The sequence below is a fragment of the Phyllobates terribilis genome, unplaced genomic scaffold (assembly GCF_046119375.1).
Source record: "Phyllobates terribilis strain yellow unplaced genomic scaffold, ASM4611937v1 Scaffold_5__5_contigs__length_657084704, whole genome shotgun sequence".
Lineage (NCBI taxonomy): Eukaryota > Metazoa > Chordata > Amphibia > Anura > Dendrobatidae > Phyllobates > Phyllobates terribilis.
In genome coordinates this window covers 45,114,854-45,129,902 of record NW_027362765.1, presented here as the reverse complement: position 1 = coordinate 45,129,902, position 15,049 = coordinate 45,114,854, and the positions used below count along the sequence as shown (strand labels likewise).

The 15,049-nt window shown below is 43.8% G+C and overlaps 2 pseudogenes; both read left to right on the top strand.

Annotated features, from left to right (window-relative positions):
- The window catches only part of LOC141271432 (uncharacterized), a 310,526-nt pseudogene that overhangs the window by 59,044 nt on the left and 236,433 nt on the right, over positions 1-15,049 (top strand).
- LOC141271874 (uncharacterized) lies at positions 5,300-14,469 on the top strand (annotated as a pseudogene).

The following is a 15,049-nucleotide window of genomic DNA, read 5'->3' as shown; positions in this document are numbered from 1 at the left end:
CAAGTTTTGAAACAATTACCCATCAGAATTGCCGATATATCATTGAATAAAGCTGCCAGCCCTCAAGATCATCACAAGACATTCTCACTTACAGCCAAAACCAATACCTGATAACAAGTAAAGTTTTGGCAAAGATTTTTTTTTGTATATTAACGAAGGGGTAATGTTTAGAGAAGATCGAACATGTTCTGAAAACATTTATGTTTTTAAAATTCGGCATGAACATTGCACATTCGGATTCGTGATCGGACACCCGAGCGTTTTTACTGAAAATCGGGCCAATTCGGCAAAAGTGCAAGAAATGACTGCATTTCCTCTTCTGTATTTATTAGGACTTGGTTAGGGTAGTGGTGCTGTATGATGAGCGGGAGGACGTGTTTGATGAGGGGAGGGGGTCGGAGAGGTCAGAGTAGCGGCGGACTATTAATCTTTTTTTTTTTTCTTAACTTAATGTGTGCAGATTCCTGCAAGCCAATCAGGATGCAGGAACCATCCACAACACCCAGACACAAGGGCTTCTGTTATTGGCTGCTGAAGTCACTTGTGCCTCTCAATATAAAGAGCGGGCATGTTGTTTTAGCACCATTTTGTCAGTGTAACAGCGCAGAAATGCTGCAAATCTCTGAGAGATTTGAGATAGTTAGCTAGGCGGTTGCTTCTAAGTCACATAGTTTAAATAGATAGGATCCTGTGTGGCTGGGAAATCGACCTTCCAGCAGATTAATTGTTTTTGCTATTAGTGTGGTCAAGACAGACAGCAGGCCACATTTCAGCATAGAACTCTGTGATGCACTGATGATATTGTGCTCCATGCAGGCGTACACATTTGAAACTCTAATTTTTTCTGTTCCTACCGTGCTTCATACAGCAGGACACATCGCGGATTGTAATTTTTTGGCGGTGAAATTCAGCTGTATCCAGAGCTCGTCTACAGTAAAAAAATATTTTTTTCTGTTACTAGTGTGATATAACAGGCCACATCTCAGCTTGTAATTTTTTGGCGCATATATTCTACTGTATCCAGGCCTCATCCACAGTAAAAACTCTAATTTTTTCTGTTATTAACGTGATACAGGAGGCCACATCTCAGCTTGTAATTTTTTGGCACTGAGATTCTGCTATATCCAGGGCTCCACAGTAAAAAAAATCTATTTTTTTGTTGCTAACAGCGTGCTCCAACCACATTATCTGAGCAACATGATTGGGAAAAAGCGAGGTCGTGGTGGAAGGGGGACTAGGCTTGGTGTTCAAGGTGTATGTAGGGTAGGTGGTAATGTTTGTGAAAGCTCAAGTGAACCAACACCGTCACGTCCTATCCAAAGACAACTGACAACGTCTGTTTAACTAGACGGGTTACTCCCTTTCTTTGGCAGCAGCACAGCGGTACGCCTTGTAGATGAGGGCCAGATTGCATCAAGTGGCCTCTCCTCCTCTTCCTCCACCTCAACATCACACACAGTACAGTCCTCAGAGGTGGCACCCCAATTACCCTTCTTTCCCCCGGCGTCACAACTCTCCAACCGCCCAAATGACTGTAGGGAACCACAGACGGGCGAGTCTGAAGAGCTGTTCTATGCCATGGGCATCAGAGGTCAGCTCCAACGATTCACAGACTCAAGAGGAGGAAACGATCTGCACCAAGGCCCATTTTTTTTTTTTATGTTGGATCTGGGGCAGGACAAAGTAGGGTCAGATCAGAATCTTGACCCTCATCACCAGACATTAACCCCTGTGGGGGAAGTTGATCCTGATGAGACTCAGATACCTGAGGCGTACGCAGACTGTAATGTGCTGTCAGGGCAGGAAAAGGAGGAGGGTAACTTTCAGGGTGAGGAAAGAGAGAACAGAGAGGATGATGATGAGGTTGTAGATCCCACTTGGTGTGAACCCAGAGGCACGCAGCTGAGTAGCTCATCCGATGTGGTTGAGGAGGAGGAAGACGAGGAGGTTACGTTGCGGCCTACCGCACAGACTCTGAGTGATACAACCATACTGAGCACTGAATCATCAGCCACAGGTGTGGCTTTGGCCACAGCGGTCACGGGTCTGCAGCTCGCAGGAGTGGCAATGGTTGCCTAGCCTGGGCCTTTTTTGAGCCTGCAAAGGATGAGCCAACCCACGTTATTTGCCAACATTGCAAAAAAAATCAGTAGAGGGAATAATTGCAATAATTTGACTACTACATGCATGAACCATCACATGCGCGATCAACATGCGTTACTCTAGCAACCTCACTGCGATAAAATGCGGGCCTCACCAACCATCGGCCGCTCAAGTAACCGCATCTGCTGCTTCTTCCTCCTCTGTCACTGTTCCAAGTGTTGTCACACAGGTCACTAGCTTCAGAACCTCCATTCGTTTACCCGCTCCAGTCAGGCTTAGTGAGAGCCTGTCAGCTGTAACGGAAGTGGACATGCCTGCTGTTTTAGCTTCACTGAGCACACCAAATCTTTCTCAATCCACTGTAACATCTCCGCCTGCACCTCACGGTCCAGCAGTTTGTCATGTTCACCCTGCTCTGCCCTCTCTCAGCCACTGCAGCTGGTGGTACAGCAATTTCTCCGCTACTATCCTGGCCTGGATGCGCTGCTGCAGAAAGCACAGTTGCTGTGTGCTCACTTCTGCCGTTCGCACCCCACAAGTAATCGACTTGCATGAATACAGAGGTCTTTGTCCATGGCAGTTAACCGGTTAATATGCGATGTGCCGACACGGTGGAATTCCACTCTGCACATGTTGCAGCAACTGTGGCTGCAGCGTCGACCCCTGATGTGGTATCTCATGTCGTATGGCCTGGGCCAAAGCAGTATGGATGTGGTGCAAATCACGTTTGCAGACTGGGTACAGATTAAGGATTTCTGCACCCTTCTGCACAATTTTGAAATGGCTACTAAGATGGTTAGCGCTGCCGATGCCATCATCAGCATCACTATTCCGGTGATCTACATGCTGGAGCAGACTTTGAATAGCCTGCGGGAGGAGGTGGTGTTCCCAGAGGAAGAGGAGGAAACAGAGGAGGATGCGGAAGGAATAACAATGTCTCTAAGTTACAGACTGTCGTCACATATGTGGATGCCAAGGCGGAGTGTATTACAGCGATCGAGGGGGGCTCATGTTACCAGACAAACTGTTAGTGAAGGTGAAAGAGCCGAAGATCAAATGGGGGAGGACAAGGAGGGAGATGTGATGGGTGAGCAACAGTCAGGAGATGAAGAGGATAATGATCCCCTCTCTGTTCGCCATGGTTGGCAGAAGGGGACGAGGAAACGAGCACCAGTGTGAGTGTTACCCAGCCACCAACACACCATGGGCTTGGAATGCATGGAAGAGCTCGAAACATGAGCACCTTCTTGCTGCAACATGATCCCCGTATAGTTATGATTTTAAATAGTGCTGACTACTGGGTTGCTACTCTGTTAGATTCAAGAGTAAATTTTGCCAGATGCTTCCCGCTCTGGAAAGGGACCTGTGTATGCTGGAGTTTCAAAACACGCTTTTAGACAACCTTAAGACAAGTTTTCCCCAAGACAGCAACTCTAGACTTCCAACCTCAGGAACATCAATTCGTCAACGCAAAAACATTAGCAGCAGCAGGAGTGTAAGCGGCAGAAGCAATTTCTGTGATTCCTTTCACACATTTTTTTAGACCAGCTCCACCAGCACAACAGAGTATAAATTTGACACGTGGTGAACAACTGGAGAAGATGGTGCAGGAGTATCTCGAGCTCAATATCAATGCCATCAGGGAGGGTTTGTACCCTTTAACATTTTGGTCTTCAAAAAGGGAAGAGTGGCCTGAGCTCGCCAGTCACGCCATGGAGGTTTTATCATGCTCCGCAGTCAGCGTTCTCTCACAACGTGTCTTCAGGCTGCTGGAGGTGTATTAGCGCATCCGGGTGTGTCCCCTGGAAGTGTAGACCGCCTAACTTTCATAAAGATGAACAAGTAATGGATCTCCAAGGCTGCAGACTGTGCAGACTAGACAATGGTGTTGTTTTTAGTGTGCTGCATTGATCCCGTGTTATTGCAGTGTGTAATATCTTTGTCGTGATTTATGTGCCTGCTGTTGCTGCTGATGTTAACAATAATTTTTGGAAACGTGAAGATCCCTGATTGGGTCTCCATCTGCTGTACTGAAAGGAATGTCAGTGCCCCATTATACTAGTTCTACTCTGGTGAAATTTATGCCACTTTGGTAGTGTCTGCCCATAATTTTTGTAAATGTGGAGACTCCTGATTGGGTCTCCATCTGCTGGGTTGGCTGTAGTGGAAGAGGTGTCTGTCTCCATTATACGATTTCTACTCTGGTGAAATTGATGCCACTTTGGTGGTGTCTGCCCCTAATTTTTGGAAATGTGGAGACTCCTGATTGGGTCTCCATCTGGTGTGTTGGCTGTAGTGGAAGGGGTGTTGGTCCTCATAATACTATTTCTACTCTGGTGAAATTAATACCACTTTAGTGGTGTATGGCAATAATTTTTTTTTAAATGTGGAGACTCCCAAGTTGGGTCTCCTTCATGTGTGTTGCCTGTAGGAGTAGGCCTCCAAGACCGGCAAGCCTGCACTTACCTTCAGTCAACTAACCGTGTTACTATCCTTAAATTTTTCTAACAATAGTATGAAACTGATGTTTTGTCACCTGACTTTGGCTGAGCAGAAAGCAGCTTGAGATGTTGCATGAGGTATCAGGGCTCTCAGCACAGCAGGCCTACACCGGTCCCTCAGCCACCTCGTTTTAATTTGAAGTTAAATTCAAAGCTGTAAATGCTGGCCCAGACCCTGATACCTCATGCATGGCCCATGGCTGACTGCTGCTGTGCCATTATAAAATTTGTACTGTGGGTCAATTGATGCCACTTTTCCTGGTGTCTGCCCTCAATTTGAGCTGTTTTAGCAGCTTCTGGGCCTCTTTGGAGGTGTTGTGGATGCGTTTGGTTTTGCCTCTCATTGAATGCAATGGGATTCGAATATGTTCGATGAACTGTTCGGCGAATTGTTCGGAGAACATCGGGAAGTTCGCCAATCTGAAACAAATCGAACCTTGAGAGGTTTGCTCATCTCTAGTGATGTTCACAGCCATAAGATTCCAGAAACCGCCTGAATCCTATTCACACCTCAATTATATACTGTTCCCTATACTCTATATACAATACTAATTTCAGAGACCAACAGTTCAATGCAAATGAAGTTTCCCCAAGTTGCACACAAGTGGCTCTGCTCTTAACACATCTTACACACACGGTCCAACTTATACACATCGAACACTCACAGCTTCGCTCCACGCAGCTCCTCCCTTCCATGTGACTGATCACATGACTGTGACCTCATCACAGGTCCCGTAAGCACAGAACAGCCATATATGTGGTGACGGCTCTGCAGGTGGAGGTATGTGGAGATTCCCCATTACTGGGCACAGGGGGCATTAACCCCTCCATTCCCGGAGATAGTGCCCCCTCCCCCAGTTCTGCCATGTGTATATGTACAGTAATATAACGCTGGATGTGATCATGTGTACAGGGGACATTAACCCCTCCATTCCTGGAGATAGTGCCCCCTTCCCCCAGTTCTGCCATGTGTATATGTACAGTAATATAACGCTGGATGTGTTCATGTATACAGGGGGCATTAACCCCTCCATTCCCGGAGATAGTGCCCCCTCCCCCAGTTCTGCCATGTGTATATGTACAGTAATATAACGCTGGATGTGCTCATGTATACAGGACATTAACCCCTCCATTCCCGGAGATAGTGCCCCCTTCCCCCAGTTCTGCCATGTGTATATGTACAGTAATATAACGCTGGATGTGCTCATGTATACAGGGGGCATTAACCCCTCCATTCCTGGAGATAGTGCCCCCTTCCCCCAGTTCTGCCATGTGTATATGTACAGTAATATAACGCTGGATGTGCTCATGTATACAGGGGGCATTAACCCCTCCATTCCCGGAGATAGTGCCCCCTCCCCCAGTTCTGCCATGTGTATATGTACAGTAATATAACGCTGGATGTGCTCATGTATACAGGGGGCATTAACCCCTCCATTCCCGGAGATAGTGCCCCCCTCCCCCCAGTTCTGACATGTGTATATGTACAGTAATATAACGCTGGATGTGCTCATGTATACAGGGGGCATTAACCCCTCCATTCCCGGAGATAGTGCCCCCTTCCCCCAGTTCTGCCATGTGTATATGTACAGTAATATAACGCTGGATGTGCTCATGTATAAAGGGGGCATTAACCCCTCCATTCCCAGAGATAGTGCCCCCCTCACCCAGTTCTGCCATGTGTATATGTACAGTAATATAACGCTGAATGTGCTCATGTGTACAGGGGTCATTAACCCCTCCATTCCCGGAGATAGTGCCCCCTTCCCCCAGTTCTGCCATGTGTATATGTACAGTAATATAACTCATGTATACAGGGGGCATTAACCCCTCCATTCCCGGAGATAGTGGCCCCTTTCCCCAGTTCTGCCATGTGTATATGTACAGTAATATAATGCTGGATGAGCTCATGTATACAGGGGGCATTAACCCCTCCATTCCCGGAGATAGTGCCCCCTTCCCCCAGTTCTGCCATGTGTATATGTACAGTAATATAACGCTGGATGTGCTCATGTATAAAGGGGGCATTAACCCCTCCATTCCCAGAGATAGTGCCCCCCTCACCCAGTTCTGCCATGTGTATATGTACAGTAATATAATGCTGAATGTGCTCATGTATACAGGGAGCATTAACCCCTCCATTCCCGGAGATAGTGCCCCCCTCCCCCTGTTCTGCCATGTGTATATGTACAGTAATATAACGCTGGATGTGATCATGTGTACAGGGGGCATTAACCCCTCCATTCCCGGAGATAGTGCCCCCTCCCCCCAGTTCTGCCATGTGTATATGTACAGTAATATAACGATGGATGTGCTCATGTATACAGGGGGCATTAACCTCTCCATTCCCGGAGATAGTGCCCCCCTCCCCAGTTCTGCCATGTGTATATGTACAGTAATATAACGCTGGATGTGCTCATGTATACAGGGGGCATTAACCCCTCCGTTCCCGGAGATAGTGCCCCCTTCCCCCAGTTCTGCCATGTGTATATGTACAGTAATATAACACTGGATGTGCTCATGTATACAGGGGGCATTAACCCCTCCATTCCTGGAGATAGTGGCCCCTTCCCCCAGTTCTGCCATGTGTATATGTACAGTAATATAACGCTGGATGTGCTCATGTATACAGAGGACATTAACCCCTCCATTCCCAGAGATAGTGCCCCCTCCCCAGTTCTGCCATGTGTATATGTACAGTAATATAACGCTGGATGTGCTCATGTATACAGGGGACATTAACCCCTCCATTCCTGGAGATAGTGCCCCCCTTCCCCCAGTTCTACCATGTGTATATGTACAGTAATATAACGCTGGATGTGCTCATGTATACAGGGGGCATTAACCACTCCATTCCCGGAGATAGTGCCCCCTTCCCCCAGTCCTGCCATGTGTATATGTACAGTAATATAACGCTGGATGTGCTCATGTATACAGGGGGCATTAACCCCTCCATTCCCGGAGATAGTGCCCCCTTCCCCCAGTTCTGCCATGTGTATATGTACAGTAATATAACGCTGGATGTGCTCATGTATACAGGGGGCATTAACCCCTCCATTCCCGGAGATAGTGGCCCCTTCCCCCAGTTCTGCCATGTGTATATGTACAGTAATATAACGCTGGATGTGCTCATGTATACAGGGGGCATTAACCCTTCCATTCCCGGAGATAGTGCCCCCTTCCCCCAGTTCTGCCATGTGTATATGTACAGTAATATAACGCTGGATGTGCTCATGTATACAGGGGGCATTAACCCCTCCATTCCCGGAGATAGTGCCCCCTCCCCCAGTTCTGCCATGTGTATATGTACAGTAATATAACGCTGGATGTGCTCATGTATACAGGGGACATTAACCCCTCCATTCCCGGAGATAGTGCCCCCCTTCCCCCAGCTCTGCCATGTGTATATGTACAGTAATATAACGCTGGATGTGCTCATGTATACAGTTGACATTAACCCCTCCATTCCCGGAGATAGTGCCCCCCTCCCCCCAGTTCTGCCATGTGTATATGTACAGTAATATAACGCTGGATGTGCTCATGTATACAGGGGACATTAACCCCTCCATTCCCGGAGATAGTGGCCCCTTCCCCCAGTTCTGCCATGTGTATATGTACAGTAATATAACGCTGGATGTGCTCATGTATACAGGGGACATTAACCCCTCCATTCCTGGAGATAGTGCCCCCTTCCCCCAGTTCTGCCATGTGTATATGTACAGTAATATAACGCTGGATGTGCTCATGTATATAGGGGACATTAACCCCTCCGTTCCTGGAGATAGTGCCCCCTTCCCCCAGTTCTGCCATGTGTATATGTACAGTAATATAACGCTGGATGTGCTCATGTATACTGGGGACATTAACCCCTCCATTCCCGGAGATAGTGCCCCCTCCCCCAGTTCTGCCATGTGTGTATGTACAGTAATATAATACTGGATGTGCTCATGTATACAGGGGACATTAACCCCTCCATTCCTGGAGATAGTGCCCCCTCCCCCAGTTCTGCCATGTGTATATGTACAGTAATATAACGCTGGATGTGCTCATGTATACAGGGGGCATTAACCCTTCCATTCCCGGAGATAGTGCCCCCCTTCCCCCAGTTCTGCCATGTGTATATGTACAGTAATATAACGCTGGATGTGCTCATGTATACAGGGGGCATTAACCCTTCCATTCCCGGAGATAGTGCCCCCTTCCCCCAGTTCTGCCATGTGTATATGTAAGGTAATATAACGCTGGATGTGTTCATGTATACAGGGGACATTAACCCCTCCATTCCCAGAGATAGTGCCCCCCTTCCCCCAGTTCTGCCATGTGTATATGTAGAGTAATATAAAGCTGGATGTGCTCTTGTATACAGGGGGCATTAACCCCTCCATTCCTGGAGATAGTGCCCCCTCCCCCCAGTTCTGCCATGTGTATATGTACAGTAATATAACGCTGGATGTGCTCATGTATACAGGGGGCATTAACCCCTCCATTCCCGGAGATAGTGCCCCCCTTCCCCCAGTTCTGCCATGTGTATATGTACAGTAATATAACGCTGGATGTGCTCCTGTATACAGGGGGCATTAACCCCTCCATTCCCGGAGATAGTGCCCCCCTTCCCCAGTTCTGCCATGTGTATATGTGCAGTAATATAATGCTGAATGTGCTCATGTATACAGGAGGCATTAACCCCTCCATTCCCCCAGTTTTTATATCCATAGAAATCTGGAGAAATGTAAAACCTGTAATTTCCCTAATTTTGGCTGTAATAGTTTAGAATAAAGGGATTTCCCATGAAATGCCTGTGGTGTCGGTCCTGGAATGAGGACACTTATCCTGGAGGAGGAGATTGTTTAGCAGATGGGAAAAAAACACAAGAGACGTCACATTATAGAATCGGATTGCGGATTTTATACCGTGATAGAAATTTATGGCAAAAAGTCAAATCAATTAATAATGATAACTGATAGAGATGAGAAAATCTCCCAAAATCTCAAAATGAATGCAACTGATTCAGTCAATTCGATTATATCTGAATAAAATTGTTCCAAATTGAAACTGCCCAAAATGGCATGTAAAGGTGTTTATTACGCTGTGAGGTCTCTCCAAATCAAAAAGCTTAATAAATGAAGTAGAGGGAAAGGTTCCCCTGCATAGGTCTCTGGGTTCTCTAGGTGTTGAGTCCAGAGACTGATTGTAGCGTTCTTGTGAAGATATGACATACATTAACTTCAGACATGGAGAAGCTGCCTTTGGCCTCGGCCCCACTATCAGTATTCGGTCAGTATTTTTTCTCAGGAGTGGAAGGCGAAACCAGGAGTGGGTGATAAATGCAGAATTGGTGACTTGTTTCTATTATACCTTTTCTCTGATTGTTCCTCACCTGGTTTTGGCTCCCGCTCCCGAGAAAAACTACTGACCAAATACTGATAGTGGGACCATGGCCTTAATAAGATATTACACTTATGCTCCAGTCCATCAAGAAAGGAAATAATATGACATTTACCCTTTCTGTCTCCTCATATGTTTTCCCTAATAACTTAGAGTAATTGTATTACGATGGATTCCTTATGATGTCACATCATCATTTTCTCCCCGTTCAGGTCCCTACAATATCAGATCCTCTCAGTGGAGATCTTCTATATTAGAGAATTTTCCTGATTGACCCATCAAGGATGGATAGAGACTGGGACAAGATGGCACAGAGGATATTAAACCTCACCCTAGAGATCCTCTTCCAGCTTACTGGAGAGGTGAGAGATTCTGATGACGTCACATTACATCATTCTTATCTATGGGAATAACAGATGGACAGAACTGGAGAGGTGAGGACTCTGGAAATGTCTGTAGTGAGATTTATTAATGTGTCTCTCCGTAACCAGGATTACACAGTAGTGAAGAAGACCTCTAGTGAACACTGTCAGGCCCCTGTGTCTGAGGGATGGGGAAGACCCCTGAACCCAATCACAGGGCCTCCACCTCATCCCCTGATACATGAGGACATCAATGACCAGAATATCCTAGAACTCATCTACAAGATGATTGAGCTGCTAACTGGAGAGGTGACACTGCTGGGAATGCTGGGATATTATACAGTAACGCTATGAAGGGATCGGGGGGATGACTGTATCATTCTATGTGTCAGGTTCCTATAAGGTGTCAGGATGTTGCTGTCTATTTCTCCATGGAGGAGAGGGAGTATTTGGAAGGACACAAAGATCTGTACAAGGATGTCATGATTGAGGTTCCCCAGCCCCTCACATCACCAGGTAATAGACAGGACTAAATACAAATGGCCTTTAATTTTCTGTGTGTAAAGAATGAATTCAGTCCCTGTATTTGTTTCTTCCAGTTCTATCCAGTAAGAGGACAACACCAGAGAGATGTCCCCGTCCTCTTCTTCCACAACACTGTAAACCAGAAAATCCCAGTGTTCCTCAGGATCATCAGGTAGATGGAGAGAAGGTGTCATGAGATCTCCCCTACGATGTGTAGATGGCTGTGAAGGTCTTCTGTTCAGCCTTGTTTTATCTACCAGTATTATATGTTTTATACTTGTATAATGAGAACGGTGGAGATGGCAGGATTAGTTCTATAATCTTTGTTTCAGGGTGAAGATCTGTCCCATATTAATACTGCAGATACATATGTGAAGGGTGATGAGCGGTGTAAAGAGGAGATTTCTACAGATAATTGCACAGGTGAGTAGTAGTAGGAGTTTTGACATAAAAAATCATGAAGCTGTATTTATGATGGAGAACTGGGGGAGAGGGGACCAGTGAAGGAAGAAAAATAAGAAATAAAGATTTATTAGTCATAAGTGGCACAGGTTCTGTTTCCTATCTCTTGTTCCTGATGTTTTTGGGTCCCGTGTTTTGGCACCATAAATTGTGGACTCATACAGTCATGACAGAGAACTGCGAGACAAGATACCAGAGGAAGGAGAGCGAATGAGAAGTAAAGGTTTTTCACTAACTACTAAAAACAGTCTCCTGTTTTTCGTTTATATCCTAATGTAAAACAGCTGACCATATCTGAAGGTAATTATTTTTTTGTAAGAGCTTTCCAGAAGAATTAAATTATTAGCTGACATTTATATCGTGAATATGTATATCTCCGTCAAAGAAGAAGAATCTATTTAGCAGTAGACTTACAAGTTGCCTAATCATATTGTACCTTAAAGAAGCACTCCCATCAAAATTGTTATCTTCTTAATATATTTCAATTATCATATTATATAACACTGTGTACATACAATTGCTCATTTTGCCTTTCTACTCAGTTATTACTTCTGTTTTCCATTAGGTATATCGTATATGACATCACGTGATTAAAAATTGACTAGCTGAATCCTTCTAAGCTCTATGTAGAAACAGGAGGTCAATTTTCTCTGCCCAAGTCATGAGTCACTGCAAAAGTCCCTGGCAGAGGGGAGGAGCGGAGAAGCTGGGTCATCAGTTGAAGAGGAGAATGAGTCATGCAGGGATAAGAGACTTCCTGTTTCCACATAGAGCAGAGAAAAGAGAATAATTAACTGGGTGGAAACGCAAAATGAGCAATTGTAATTACACAGTGCTATATAATATGATGATTGCAATATATTAAGAGGATAAACACTTTGATGGGAATGCCTCTTTAATTTTAGAATTCAGAATTGGCATCTAGGTATTAAGTCTCTGTTTTCTCTTGGACACTGGACAACTTTGGATTCTTTATTAATTTATCCTTTTATGTAAAAGGGTTCTTTCTACAACTACATCTTAGCAATGTAAAAATGATGTAATAATATTTTATAGACATAAGCAATATTTCCCTGAATAGAGAAAAATGTTTCATTATGTTCTTGTTTAAGCATCATGACGTTACAGTCAAAATGGTAATTGTCTCTTTGCATATTTCCCACAGGAACATTGCGGCTTAAAAAGTCTCCTCACCTTGACATGCTTAACATGTCACTCTCCGCAAGGAGAAATGTTACCCCTTAGATTCCAGTCAAAATGGTGGCATAGTTTTTCTTTACCTTTCATGAAAAAAAGTCAAAAACTACAGGTGCAAATCCAGCATTACACGATTATGTTGGTCATGATGACCAACCATTGTGGTGGGGTGCAGAAAAGCAAACTAATAGGGCCCTGAGTTATGCTGGCTAGAATGGCTATAGTTCTTCCTACATGCCCATTTGGTTTTATCCCATGTATACCACTGCGTGCTTCTTCATTAAAGTGATTACAGAGGTTAGGGAGTGTGTAAGATGGACGTTGCCTAATAGGACTGACATATAGGTCCCTTTATGATTCTTTACTGAACATTTCACTAGAAAAGATTGATAAAAAAAGCACAGTAAAACAGGAACTTATGTAAGAGCTGGCTTCTTCAAAGTAGTGAAAGACTTAGATCATTAAGTTAAACTTAGTTTTATTTTTGGCAGGTGACTATATCAGATGCTCAGAGGAATATGTGATGTCTACAGATTTTAAAGATGATGATGAGGATATCATACCAGTTCTATATGAAGAGAGTGACATTCTCCAAGATATACCCTCTGCTATTCGCAGTGAAGATCTATTATCTGATTCTTATCAACAACTCCTATCTTATGACTTTTCACAACATGTTAAGGAGGGTAAAGGGAAAGAAGAAAATGCTCATACAGTGGAGAAGCCATTTTCATGTATAAAATGTGGCAAATGTTTTAAAGATGAATCAAATCTTGTTAAACATGAGAAACTTCACAGAGAACCAAAGCCATTTCCATGTTCAGACTGTGGGAAATGTTTTAATAAAAAATCATATCTTGTTAGACATCAGAGTATTCACACAGGAGAGAAGCCATTTTCATGTGTGGAATGTGGGGAATGTTTTGCCAAGAAATCCTATCTTATTAGACATCAGAGTATTCACACAGGAGAGAAGCCATTTTCTTGTTTAGAATGTGGGAAATGTTTTACAGAGAAATCGTATCTTGTTGCACATAAGAAAATTCACATAGGGGAGAAACCGTTTTCATGCTTAGAATGTGGGAAATGTTTTAACCTAAAATCATATCTTGTTAAACATCAGAGAATTCACACAGGTGAGAGGCCATTTTCATGCTCAGAATGTGGGACATGTTTTACAAAGAAATCACATCTTGTTAGACATCAGAGACTTCACACAGGGGAGAAAACATTTTCATGTTCAGAATGTGGAAAATGCTTTACAGAGAAATCACATCTTATTGCTCACATGAAAATTCACACAGGAGAGAAGCCATTTTCATGTTCAGAATGTGGGAAATATTTTACCAAGAAATCACATCTTGTTACACATCAGAGAATTCACACAGGGGAGAGGCCGTTTTCATGCTCAGAATGTGGGCTGTGTTTTACTGAAAAATCCCATCTTGTTAGACATCAGAGAATTCATACAGGGGAGAGACCATATTCATGTACAGAATGTGGGAAATGTTTTAACCAGAAATCACATCTTGCTACACACCAGCGAATTCACACAGGGGAGAAGCCATTTCTATGTTCAGAGTGTGGGAAATGTTTTATCGAGAAATCACATCTTGTAACACATCAGAGAAGTCACACAAGGGAGAAGCCATTTTCATGTTCACAATGTGGGATATGTTTTACCGAGAAATCACATCTTGTTAGACATAAGAGAAGTCACACAGAGGAGGAGCCATTCTCTTTTTGCTACAGATTTGTGTTATTGGCAAATAATACAACAGAACATACACCTGTTATAATCAAGTAAAATCATTTGTCATTCAAGAGAAAGGAAAAGCAATTTAGAGCAGTAAAATATTTCACCAATAAAAAGCTTATTATGAAATGCAAATATAAACCAGATAACATCTATTTATCAGCTTTGCATATATAATTTTGGCATTCATAAAAACTGCATTTCTGAAGTTTTTCCTACTCATCATTAATAAATGTGTAATTGAAAAACTTTGGGCTATCTTTCATTATTCTTTACAATAATCCCCCAAAGTAGCTGGTATTGGAAATCGAATCACCTCAGAATTAAAGTCGGTTATCTCAGTCTATCAGGTGCTGACTATATTAGATATAAACAATTAGTGTCCATCTCCTGGCTGCTATGACACTTTGATTTAGGAACTCTACTCAATCTAAAATGTTGTACAGTTGTGGGGTGAATTTAGTTATTAATCAAGAGACAGAAGGAGGCATCAAGAATGTTAATAACCAAGGAGGCTGAGTTTCAATTAGTACATTCTCTCCCCACTGCACTTAACAACTCATTAGCATTAGTATACCTTCAATATTGGGGATTTATCAAGATTCAGTCAACAGAATGACAATATAAAGGTACCAGGGAGTTCAACTTTCACTGGGCTTCATGCATAGATAATTGGCTTAGAGGGCCCAAACTTATTGACAGATTCAGTTTAATTCTTAATGCACTAGAAAGCAGTATGTCAACACAATTATTTTTTA